This window comes from Sarcophilus harrisii, chromosome 1, assembly GCF_902635505.1.
Source record: "Sarcophilus harrisii chromosome 1, mSarHar1.11, whole genome shotgun sequence".
NCBI classification, from domain to species: domain Eukaryota; kingdom Metazoa; phylum Chordata; class Mammalia; order Dasyuromorphia; family Dasyuridae; genus Sarcophilus; species Sarcophilus harrisii.
The window spans coordinates 94,441,629-94,455,588 of NC_045426.1; the positions used below are offsets into that span (position 1 = coordinate 94,441,629).

Genomic DNA, 13,960 nt, shown 5'->3' on the forward strand with positions numbered 1-13,960 from the left:
AAGCTCAAATTCTTTTTTTAGTATAGCTTTTTACTTACTAGATATATGCACGGGTAAATTTTCTACACTGACCCTTGCAAAACCTGTTCCAACTTTTCCCCTTCTTCCTCCCATCTCCTTCCCCAGATAGCAGGTAGACCAATACATGTTAAATATGTTAATAAAGTATATGTATACATGTGCATAGTTATTTTGCTGTACAAAAAGAATCAGACTTTGAAATAGTGTACAATTAACCTATGAAGGAAATAAAAAATGCAGGCAGACAAAAACAGAGGGATTGGGAATTCTATGTAGTGGTTCATAGTCATCTCCCAGAGTTCTTTCACTGGGTGTAACTGGTTCAATTCATTACTGCTCTATTGGAACTGATTTGGTTCATCTCATTGTTGAAGAGGGCCACATCCATCAGAATTGATCATCATATAGTATTGTTGTTAAAGTATATAATGATCTTCTGGCCATGCTCGTTTCACTCAGCATCAGTTCGTGTAAGTCTCTTCAGGCCTTTCTGAAATCATCCTGCTGGTCATTTCTTACTGAACAATAATATTCCTTAACATTCATGTACCACAATTTATTCAGCCATTCTCCAATTGATGGGCATCCACTCAGTTTCCAGTTTTTGGCCACTACAAAGAGGGCTGCCACAAACATTCTTGCACATACAGGTCCCTTTCCCTTCTTTAAAATCTCTTTGGGATATAAGCCCAGTAGTAACACTGCTGGACCAAAGGGTATGCACAGTTTGATAACTTTTTGAGCATAGTTCTAAATTGCTCTCTAGAATGGTTGGATGTATTCACACTTCCACCAACAATGTATCAGTGTCCCTGTTTTCCTACATCCCCTCCAACATTCCGCATTATCTTTCCCTGTCATTCTATCCAATCTGACAGGTGTATAGTGGTATCTCAGAGGTGTCTTGATTTGCATTTCTCTGATTAATAATGACTTGGAGCATCTTTTCATATGGCTAGAAATAGTTTCAATTTCTTCGTCTGAGAATTGTCTGTTCATATCCTTTGACCATTTATCAATTGGAGAATGGAAGGTCAAATTCTTTAAATAAAATGTACATTGCTAGGAAGTTAATCCAGTTTCTGTTGACAAAGAGAAACATTGCAATAGTCCTTAAAAGATCCAAGCTCCACTGAAGACTGAGAAGATGGCTTCTCTATAAAATACAGTGCCAGAGGAGAAAAAGTTTTCCAAAACATTTCATTCTGGGAACAGACTTTTGAATATTTGGTATCTTTGGAATCAGTCAGAACAATACACTGTAAAATAAGAGTAGAATCAGAAAGAAAACTTTGGGGCCAGCAAAATAAAAAGAGTATTTTAGGGGAAAACATATTTGAGTTATTTTGGTAAAAGAAAATGCTCAAGTCTATAATTATATCACAAATTTTGTACCCCTTTCCACCCCAAGTTGAGAACATGTGAAAAAACTTCCTTGATTTAGAGGACAACCTGCCTCACCCCCTTTTTTTTGCTTACCTTTAAGGAAGTTTCTCCTGGAAGTGCTAGTTTAGAATTCAGTTTTCATCTCTTTTTCTATTAAGTAACAAAATTGGTCAGTGGTGAGAAGTAAACGTGTAGTATAAAAGGTTGTAAGGAATATGGAGCATCTTTAAGGTCAGAAGATAATTTTCAGCCTATCTTTATTCAGTGGTTTGATGTGGGTCTATTCTCCAGAAGAGCATATCTTATCTTTTGGAGCATAACTTTTAGATGTCCAGTTTCTAAGTTTTGCAAAGAGTTTTATGCTATCTGAAGGAGTAACTTGGTGTACTCTATCAAACATTGATTGCCACTAGTTATGTTAAGGGGAAGGAGGAGAAGCTGCAAAAATAAATATTGAGAAAAGAGGTTGACACAATTGATTAATTATAATTGTAGTGGGAGAATAGATTCTACTTGGAATCATGAGTTAAGAATCAGTAGGTGTTACTAATAAAATAATAATAACATGTTGTATTTTTTAAAGATTTACAAAAATGTTTTTACATCTTCATTAATTCCATGAAATAGTCAGGGCAACATCTTACTGGGCAACAACAACAAAATGTTGCAGTTTTTATGCATCACATTTCATGCTAGTTTCTATTATGACTTAATATTTTGCTTATTCTCATTTTTTTATGAAAAGTCCCAGTTTCACATTTTAAATGACCTTTTACAGAATAAATTTTTACTTAGTTCATCTGAAAGGTAATTACTTATGATTTTTCTGTTGTGTTTTATTTATATACCATCTCTGCTCATTATCTAGCAGTAATCATCAAGCAGTTATATTACATGTGAATGTAAGAAAAGGAATGCATGCAGCATAATACATAGCTCTAGTGACTTTAAAAATGATTTCCAAGAAGATTCTTCAAATATTCATGAAGATATTTGATTTTTGCAATTATTTGAAGAAATATGTGCCCCTTCTTTGATTTTAGCTTTACTGATTCATAGAAATATATTTTTCAGATAAAAAAATTGCCACTATTTTTTAAAGTCATTCTAATAACGTCCTTTTCCTCTGTTAAATCAAGTTAGTGGTTAGTATAGTACGATATCGAATCTGGATTCGAAAGACCTGGATTGAAATGCTACCTTGTGATCTTGGACAAGAATTTTAATCTCTTCTTCTTTGGCACTATAGTTGGGGTAAAATGACTTGTCCAGATTCACACAGAACTACTGTGTTAAATGTCAGGTTGGATTCGAATTGAGGTCCTCCTGATTTCAGGTCTGGTGCTCTATCCACTGCACCATCTAGCTGCCTCATTTCTCTTAATCTCTTTAAGCTTCAATTTCCTCATCTGGAAGGAAGGGATTTAGTCTAGGTGGTTTCCAAGGTCGCTTTTAAAGTTCTAGATCAATCGAGCTGGTGAACTTGTTTATTCTTCAGCCTAGGAAATATAAGCAAACAAAACCTTTTTATGTTTAACCAGTAATTGGTTTAGCATTGTTTATCTTTCATTTAATTTATTCTTACCCCCCAAACTGGTATTTTTTGTTTTGTTTTGCTTTGTTTTTTGTTTGTATATATTTTTTTACTATAAGACTATCTGCCCCTATTCATTAAAAAGAATCCCCCCCCAAAAAAAAACATGAGGTTCTGGTTATAGACAATTTGTAAAAGGTAATAAATTTCAAATCAAAATATAGGCCAATAATATTTTTAAAACTGATGCTTCCAAAGATAGATTCAGGTTTTGAATAGATTTTTATGCTCCCTTTCCAAAGATCTAATTTTTTACTTTAAAACTAAAAATTTAACTTTTTTGAGCTGGGAGGAGATGAGTGAAGATCAGAGACAACCTCATTTAGATTGTCTTCAGAAAAATTACTTTTGGGGGAGGGGGAGATATCAGCTCACTGGTTTTCTAACTTATCATACTGAGCTTCATAATTAAATCTGAATAATTAGATTCATCATGTGAATTTGAAGTTTCTGACAATTTTGTTGTAAGTCATTCATCACTGTATAAAGCAGGCCTTATAGATAAAAACTATATGATACACTTAGCTATACAAAATAATTAGACTTTGGGATAATACATATTCTGCTTGTTTAATAAAAATGTAAATCTATTGAATATTTTTTTTTTATTCTATCTAAATTGTAGAAACCATAAACAGTGTGAGACAAGAATCATATATCCAATCAATTAGTGGCATAAAACAAGTTATACAATAGAAATGAGAGGTCCAAGTGTTGCCCTAATAATGTATTTTCTACTAAAAATAGACTTCATATGCTTCCTTAATTAGAGGCATAAAATTTTGTAGCTGAGATTTAAAAGTTAGCTGGCTACACACATAATAAAAACTCTTTGTATTATTGACCTAGTTATGAGGCATTTTGAAAATTTGAGAAATTCACAACATATAAAAAGTGTAAATCACTTGAAAAAACAAGATTAGAAACAATAATGATGTTTTAAAATGTCACTTGTCACACAAGTGACAAACAAATGTGTTATAAATAGCTTTATGGGATGATTAAACACAGGAGGAAAAGATGCAATTGGTATACTATACAGTTCATAAAATGGCTAGCAAGAACGAACCACCTAATGACTTCTAACCATCCCTTCTAGCACAGCTCCCTATCATATCAACTGACATAAACCTTGAGAATTATTCATATTTTACAAATAAATAAACTAAAACTCAGAGAGTTAAAATAGCTTGCTTACGTTCATACAGCTTGTAAATAACAGGAATAATCCTCAAAGTCAGGTTAACTAACTCCCAGGTCAGGACTTTTTCCACTATATTATGGGAAGTAGAACCAGAGATTTTGATAGTATTCTGTAAGTATAACTTATGAAATACAGTTATGGAAATAGTTGGCTTAAGGAAGCATGGAGAGAGAAATATTTCAAGACCATCAATTGAAGCTATTTGAGAAAATTGGGAAGACATATAAAGTGATGCATATCAATGAAAGCAAGGAAAATGAATAATATATCATGATTACATTAAAAAGATATGTCAAAGCTCTCCTAAGATATAATGATCAATATTGATACCATATTGCCAATATTAAAGGGTGCACTCTTTTTCTTCTTATAATCTTCTAAAAAAAAACCTCATCTTTAAGAATATATTTTGTAAATGGGCTTGCTTACGTTTGTAGAAACTTTCTGTGGTGTCAAAACTAAGTATATTAATATATTTGTGAGGAATTAAAAATATGGTTCTGGTAATAGACTGTATATTTGTTTCCTGATTATGACTCTAGCTAAGATTAAATAAATTGATTACCAGACTAATATATTTTTCAGTCACATAAACTCACAAAGGCAGGTATTGCATTTAAGAGTTGTAGTATTCATTTGTGGATGGAGAACTCATATTGCAGAATCATGACTGAAAAATTCTGACTAAAGGATGGGGAATGGGACTCAAGGAAATTGACATTTGCCAAGCATGTGTCAGAGCCAGTACTTGAATTGGATCTTTTGAATCTAAGACCAGAGAAGAAAATTTATTGGAAGTTCTCATAGGTCAATTCTAGCTCTGTTTCCACAATTTTAACATATATGATAATTAGAGCAAATATCCAGGTACAAATCTGAGCTTTCTTAATTGGAAATATATTTTAAGAAGAAAGGTGAACTCCTAACCAAGTCAGCAGCCTTTGGTCCATGGGCCACTTGAACAATAGCTAAACTCAATTATAGAATGCTTTAAAGCTAGTTTTTGCTAATGAGGTTCACAGTGCATTAAGATTCGTTAATGTAAATGAAAATGCTGGGACCAACAACCTGAGACCTTAATTTCTCAAAATTAGTGCTCCAGTTATTTCTAATTCTACTGCTAGAATGTTTATTATCTTCTTCTTTCCCTGTGGTGAAATAGCTAGAGGGTTTGAAAGAAGTGCTGTGGGACTAGGGTTATGGGAGAAAAATGAGCCTGTCTCCTTAAAGCAACTCTCTCTTCTCTTCTCTTCTGAACATTTTTTGCTTTGTGCTAAATGCTTTGAAAATGTGCAGAATGCAAAACAGTAAGTTCAACTGAATTAAAATCAATACACATTTAGATCCTGTGCTGGGCCATTACCAGAAATACAAAGGTAAATGTAAACCAAGCCTTGCCCTCAAAGAGCTTGCTTTGTACTTGGAGGATACAACACTGGATGGATATATGTAAATGCAAAATATATTCAAAGTCATACAAAATATTCCTTTGTTCTAAATTGACATGGACATTGTACCAACATATCTAATTCAATTATGTAAAGTTATTTCTCCATGCAAACTATTATGCCAGGTACAAAGATGAGAGGAAAGATAGTTCTTGCCATCAAGGAGTTTACATACTATTGGAGGCACACAAACATTTGCTAAGATAAATTGAGGGAGCAGAGAAAACTACTTGGAGGTGATTAGAAAAGACATTGTATAGGAGACAGTGCTGGAGATGAATGTTGAAAGAAGCCAGGGAAAACAGGAAATGCAAATTGGTAGAGCATTCAAGGCATGGGGGACTGTCAGTGAAAATGTTCAAAGTCAAGAGATTAAGTGTCTGGTAAAGGAATAGCAAAGAGACAATGTTACTGGATTCCACAGTACATGTGCAAAGTAAGGGAGGGGTAGTAGAAAGAGGGGTCAATTTATAAAAGGCTTTATAAGCCAAACAGCATTTTCTTTTTAATTACAGAAATTAATAGCGTTACTGGAGTTTGTGGAATAGAGAGGTGTTATGATTAGTCCTATATTTTAGAAAGATCAGTTTGGCAGCTGATTGAAGGTCAAATTAGAGTGGGTCAAAATGAGTTAAGGAGAATAACCAGTAAATAGTCTATTGCAGTAATTTTTAAACTTTTGTTTGCAGTATCTTTATACTAATAAAATGTATTGAGCATCTGTCCAAAGAACTTTTATTTATGGAGATTATATTTGTAGATATTTATCATATTAGAAATAAAAACTAATTTTGAGTTTGCAGACCCTTTGAAAGGGTTTCAGAGACTTCCAGTATTCCTTGGTTCCACGCTTTAAAACTGATGGGGTCAGAGTGGCAATTCCTAGTTTGAAATACAAGATTCAAAACATGTGTGACAAATTCATAAAGATATTCTCTCTGTCAAAAGATACCGTTATGTAAGAGAAGAGGTTACAGACAAAATGAAGAGGTAAAATAGAGATTAGGAGTGATAACATAATACATTTGGGAGAGAAATAGATTTGAGAAGCATAATTGTAAAGAATATTATAAAAAATAGCATAATAGAGATTTGGTTACAATTCAGTCCACCTGAAGAAATCAAGTCAGGCATCTATTACAGATTACAAAGGGGTGCTATTTTATTTAAATGAAAAGAGCTTCATAGGCTCAAGCAATTACAATGAAGAGCTATAAATACAAGAGAAGCTTACAGTTTGGGATACACAGGATCTATGCAGTAAAAGGAGGAACTAGGGAGAAGTTTGATGGCTTAGAGTGAGGGACTGAAGGAGCAGTCAGGTGGAATCCATCTGGCTGACCAGGTCCCAGACCTGTCTAAAGATATACTAATCAAAACCTCAAAAGTTGTTTAAATATTCTCAGAGATTGGAGGAATAGAAAATAGAGGCTGATAAAGAGTTCCATCCTTGCATCACTCTATTCAAACAGGACAATCGGTGACTTGGTTATGGCTGATAATAGCCTGATGGGTTTCTTCCTGACAAGGGAAGAAAATAAAGTCCACAGCAGAACCATTGGTCTATTGCAGCAATTTAGGCATGAGATAATGAAGACCTGAACAAGGGTTATGGAAATATAAAGAGAACAGAAGGTTGGATATAAAAGAAATATTCCAAGGTTGGAAATAATAGGATTTAACCATTAACTAGGGAGTTTGTGTGTCTCTGTGTGTCTGTGTGGGTATGTGTGTGTGTGTGAGAGAGAGACAGACAGACACACACACACACAGACAGAGAGACAAAGAGAATTGAACATGGCTCTTAGATTGCAAGCCTAGATGATTGGGACTATGGTAATATTCTTGACAATAATAGGTAAATTAGGTAGAAGAGAAGACTTGAAAAGAAAGATATTGAGTTCCATTTTAGATGTGCTATCCAGTTTGATATGTTTGTAAAGGCAAAACTGGAGGTCAAGAGAGAGATTAGAGTTGGACAAGTGATTTGGCACAGAGATGATGATTAAAATCATGAGAACTGATGATATTGCAAAGTGAAATAAAATAAAGGGAGGAGAGATGAGCACCCAGAATAGAGCCTTTGTTTTAAAATGAAAAAAATAACATATAGAATTTTAAAGGAAACCAATTCTGTTGAAATACAGCTGCCAAAATATTTAAAATAGTAACAATGGTGTTTGTGTACTCCATGTTAATAACACCTTTCTTAAGGAGTTATTTCTTAAACTAAAGGAAACTAACTTGGGTGAAAAAAGGAAAGCTAGATGAAGATAATAAAGTCCATTACTATTTTGCTCTGAGGGAACACCAGGGGTTTGAAATTTTTTTTCCTCCTCTCAGACTATATGAAAGAAAGACAAATTCCTGGCAAAGATCAGAATATCTCATCTTACATCAAGTAACAGCTGCTCCCTAAGCACCAATGGCTTGTGTTCTTGCAGTTTAGTTTTGGTGATTCTTTGCAGACTAGAATATATTTATTTCCCCACAGGCATAAAATTGCATATGAAAATAATAATTCATATTTACATTGTACTTAAAGGTTTACAAAGAATTTTCTCTTCACAATAACTCTATGAGGTAAGTATTATTTTCTCCAATTTACAGAGGAATAAACTGAGACTCAGGGATAATGTGAGTTACTCAAAATCATATCACGCAGAAATCATCCAGAGCAGGTCCACCAGATTGGTAAATAGTCTCTAAATTATGTTATATAGAAATAGGCTGAAGAAAGGGCTGCTATTTAAAGGGGAGAAGAAAAGACTTGGGGAAAATATGTTGTCAAAGATTTCAAGATTTGTCTTCTGGAAAATAGGACTGCACTTTTTCTACCACAGAATGCAAAATGAATAGTAATAGGTAGAAGTGGCAAAGATATAATTAATTAATCCAAAATAGAATGGTGCCTAGTTCAGTACATAGAAGCCCATTTGATTGAGAGAATATACCTGAAAAATCATTAACCAAAATTTTTCTTCAAAGCATCAACATGGCATGGAGCTGGCCAATATGATATAAACTCTGAAAAACAAGGGACAGTGAGAGAGGGACAGTGATAGCATTAAAATTGACTGTCCTTCACGAACCAGCCTTCCACTGTGTGCTTGAAGACAACACTTGAAAAATCTCATTAAAGAGTTTCATGGGGGTAGCTAGGTGGTGCAGTGAATAGAGCACCAGCCCTGAAGTCAGGAGGACCTGAGCTCAAATTTGATCTCAGATACTTAACACTTCCTAGCTGTGTGACCCTGGGCAAGTCACTTAACTCCAATTGCCTCAGCCTCCCCTCCCCCCCCCAAAAAAAAAAGTCTCATCACCAGCAGACAGGTCACCAGATAAAGACATTTTTGTGCTAACTTCTTACGCAAGAATTGGATATGATCTTCATTGGTGTAAGTAAGTATACACAACAATGTGCCCTGTAATTTTCTGGAATCCGTGCTGTAAGATTTCTTGAAACATCTTTAGCTTTGAGCCTGGCTGAGCTCTGAAAAGAACAGTTAGAGAGATGGAAGAAACACATCTGGGGCCATTGGAGAGTATTATTCAAATGTATTTGAGGAAGCCACTGGTTTGGCTTTTAAAGAGGTGTGCTGGTATCTGTCCTTTCTATGACTTCTATTGGTGTAACAATAGAATTGTTGCCAAATCGTCTGTATTGAGGGACTAATCTGTATTGTATGTAATGTTCCTCTTTATGGCAATCACTATAAAGTCTATGTATGTTTTATTCAATAGGAGAGTGAATATTTGCATGAAACAACCTCATGCTGCTAATCTGGAGTGCAATTGTGCATGCTCAAATGTAAGGAATTTTGAATAAAAGAGATAAATACTGCAAGCAGAAAATATATTTCAAGGAGGAGACAAGTCCATCTTTTATATTTTCCATTGTGTGTACTAGAATAAAGGGAGAGGGTATCTCTACTAGTGTTGAGAAGGAAAGATATATGAGGAATGAATTTGCAGAGAGTTGAAATCTGTTTTCAAATACACAGTATCCTCTTCAGTGTGCCCTTTTATTCTCTGCTAAGTTTCACCTTACCATGAGACTTTTGTACAGATAAAAAAAATGGTATTACTAAACATATTATGTACATTTTTCCTTATTTTTAAAAAAAATTTTTGATACATTTTATTGCTATGTAAAGCTCACTTCCCAGTTTATATGTTCCAGCCATAGAGAAGGCCATTCCTTATAACAAAGAATAAAAAAAATTTTAAAAATCAGCAATTCATGTATGTATTGTTTCACACTCATAGCTTACCACTTCTACAAAGAAGGGAAGGAAGTTACTCATAACTTTTTTAAGACCAAAATTGGTCATACACATCTTGGCCACTATTTCACTTAGCCTCATTTTGTTTGGTCTTTCCAGTTGTTCATCTTGAATTCTCTAAGAAGACCAAAGGCATGTCTTCACCCGTTCACCAGTTGGATTTCGGCGAGACAGATTCACATCAAACCATCAGTCTCACTCTCCCCTTTAGAGTCATTAAGGTCTAGTAGCAAAGCAAAAGTCAAGATGACTGGCCAATGGCACAGTAGGGCCCCTGTCATTGTCATTGTTAAGTGCACTTGTTCCAAGGATACCTTATTTGATGAGATACTCAAAGCCTTCTTCACTTTCCTCCCTTAAAAATAAAAGGCACATTTATAAATGTTATGTAAATGGAAAAAGAGGTTATGCAATATGATACTGATTATATATGTGAAGTCATGCTAAAATATTTCCACATTATCCATGTTGCACAAATACACAGACACAAACAAGAAAAACAAAGTTTTAAAAGTATATTTCAATTTATACTGAGTTTACCAATTCTCTTTCTGAATGTAGGTAATGTTTTTCATCATGGGTTCTTTGGAATTATTTTGGATTATTGTCTTGATTATAGTAGCTTTGTCTTTCACATTTGATCATCCTTGCAATATTAATCTTATGATATTATCTTGGTTTTGTTCACTTTATTCTGTATCAATTCATATAAGTTTTCCCAGGTTTTTTTGAAATTGTCCTATTTCATCATTTCTTTGAGCACAAAAGTATTCTACCATAATCATATACCATCATTTCTTCAACTATTTCCCAATTGATAAGCATCTTCTCAATTTCTAATTCCTTCCCATTACAAAAAGATGTGCTATAAATATTTTTCTACAAATGGGCCCATTTCTCTCCAGCAGTGGATATTCAGTTCTATAGCTTTTGGGCTCCAAATTATTTGCCAGAATTGATTGAATTAGTTCAACTCCATCAAAAGTGTCCCTATATTGCTACATTTCCCTCTAGCATTTGTTGGTTTCCTTTGTCTGTAATGTTAGCCAGTCTGATAGGTATGATATGGTGTCATTGAATCATAATTTACATTTTTATAATCAATAGTGATTTAGAGCTTTTTAAAAATCAAAGCTAATATTAATAGCTTTGATTTCTTGTCCTTAAAACTGCTTATTTATATCTTTTGACCATTTATCAACTGGGGAATGGCTTGTTCTTTGATTCCATTCCCTATAAATTTGAAAAATGAAGTCTTTATAAAAGAAATTTGTTATAAATTTCCCTCCAAGTTCCTATTTTTCTTTTAATTTTGCCTGCATTAGTTTTTTTATGCAAACCATTTTTAATTTCATGTAATCAAAAATATCCATTTTATTTCACGTGATCCTCTCTATTCTTGTTTGGCCAAAACCTATTCCCTTACCTATATATCAGACAGGAACTTTTTCCCATTTTTTTTTCTAATACTTGTGATGTCATCCTTTATATCCAAGTCATTTGTTCATTTTGAAATTATCTCAGTATGTTGTGTGAAATATTAGTCTACATCTAATTTCATCCAAATGTTACCATGTTAAATGGTGTGTTCTTACACCAAAACCTTGGATCTTTGTGTACATAAAACAAAAATTAGACTACTATAGTTCATTTACTATGTCATTTTTATAATTGATCCACTACTCTATTTCTTGGAAAATACTAGATTCTTTAAAAAAAATACTGTTTTGGAGTATATTTTGAAATCTAGTACTGCTAAGCCACCTTCTTTCATGGCTTTCTTTTCCCCTTTTCTATCAATCCCTTGATTTTCTGGACCTTTTGTTCTTTGAGATCAAATTTGTTATTACTTTTATTCAAGCTGTAAAAATAAGTTTTTGAAAGTTTGGTTAGTATAGAACTGAATAAATAAATTAACTTTTTCTTATGTTTGCATGGTCTATCCCCGAGCAATTAACATTTTTCCAAATTTTTTAGATATTTTGATGTGTGTTGTGTTTTAGTAAGTAGATGCCCAAATACTTTTGTCTGAAGTTATTTTAAATGCAATTTCTCTTTCCATATCTCCCTGACAACTTTTGTTGGTTGTATATAAAAATGCTGATGATTTGGGGCATTTATTTTATATTCTGCAACTTTGCTAAAGTTGTTCATTGTTTTAACTTGATTTTTAGTTGAGTTTCTAGAATTCTATAATATAATCTGCAAAATGTGGTATTTTGCTTCCTCATTGTTTATTTTTAATTCACTTAGCTCTTTTTCTTGTCTTTTTACATTTACTAGCATTTACAATACCATATTGAATTGTTAATGGTAGACATCCTTGTTTCACCACTGACATTTCTGGGAAAGCTTCAAATTTATCCTCATCACAGATAATTTTTGATCTTTGTTTTACCTAGATACTGCTTGTCATTTTAAGAAGGATCCATTGGTTTCTATCCTTTCTAGTGCTTTTTAAAAAATAAGAATCCATGTTATAGTTGGTCAAAAGCTTTTTCTGAATCTATTTGTATAATATGATTTTTGGTTTTTTGTTACTGATATGGTCAAGTATGTGAAATAATTTTTCTAATATGGAACACATGCATTCCTGGCACATATATTCATGCAACACTTGACCATAGTTTATGATATATATGATATATTGTTATGATCCCCTTGCTAGTGTTTTATTTAAAAATTTTGGAATTACATTCATTAGGGAAATTGGTCTATATTTTTCTTTTTCTATTTTTGCTAGTCCTAGATTAGGTTTTAAAACCCTTTTTGTGCCATAAAAGGAATTTTGTAGGATTCTTTTATCTATTTTTTCAAATAGTTTATATAGTATTGAGATTAATTGTTCCTTAAATGTTTGGTAGAATTCACTTGTAAATCCATCTGGTCCTGTGGATTTTTCTTCAGGAGCTTATTTATGGCTTGCTCAATTTCTTTTTCTAAGCCAGAGTTATGTATGTATTCTATTTTCTCTCTTGTTAATCTAGGCAGTTTATATTTTTAAAAAGATTCATCCATTTCACTTAGTCAATTTTACTTTTAACAATTGCTTCAATTTCATCTTCATTGATAGTGAATTTTAATTCTGATAATTTGGTTTTCTTCTCTCTTTTTAAAAACCAAAATAGCCGTTGGTTTGTCTATTTTATCATTTACCCCGTGATTGCATACGATTTTCTGTCTTCTGTTTAAAACTATTTATTCTCTTTCTTATGCTTTCCTCCTGAAGTCTTATTTTCTTTATAATTCTACTTCCGTTTCTCTATTCATTTCTCATCACATAGCTTTCTAATCCTTGTGACTAAACCTACTTTTTTTCTCTAAAGTTCTACTTGTACTTATTGGAAAGTTACTCTTTTCTAAGTTAAATTCTAGGGCATCTTTTCATAATGTTCATTGTCTTTTCTATTTACTCATGTAAACAACCCAAGTTCTGGTATTGTATTAATAATTCAAAGGGAACAAAATCACTATGCAATAGGGATCCCATTACATTTTTCTCATTTCTGGTATAAACACCACTTGGTCATAGTTTATGATCTGTTTGAAATATTCCTATTATCCCCTTGCTAGTGTTTTATTTAAAATTTAGAAGAGAGAAATTAAAAAAAAAAAAAAAAAACCTGAACATTGAAGTTACCAACACTGAAATCTTGTGAAATTTGTACCTAGGCAAGGGAATGTTTCGTCACAGACAGATGAGAAATTTTAAAACTGGAAGCATTTAATGGAGGCAGCAAACCCAGAATGAAAATGTCACTATCCACAGAGCCTCCTTGCTGGTGACAGATTAAAAGAAAAACAATGAAAGATGGCTAGTGAGTTGAAAATGAAATGAAATGATTATATGGTGAGAGCTTTCTTATCCTATCTGTTTATAACAAAAAAGGAGTTTCTCAGTTGAGTTATGAGTTTGTAAGAGATGGTATATATATACAATGACAGAATTGCCTTTTTTGGGGAGTGATTGTGATTCTTGATTGTCTCTAGGTATTTATCCTGCTATTCTGTTTCAGTGAAA

General features: G+C 33.0%; 1 long non-coding RNA gene across 1 annotated transcript in view; it reads right to left on the bottom strand.

Annotated features, from left to right (window-relative positions):
- Window positions 1–2,018: 2,018 nt before the first annotated feature.
- The window catches only part of LOC116422570, a 123,072-nt gene continuing 111,130 nt past the window's right edge, over window positions 2,019–13,960 (bottom strand). The window contains exon 3 of the long non-coding RNA XR_004233223.1: window positions 2,019–2,906. This is a non-coding gene — a long non-coding RNA (uncharacterized LOC116422570). The remainder of the gene's footprint in view (window positions 2,907–13,960) is intronic.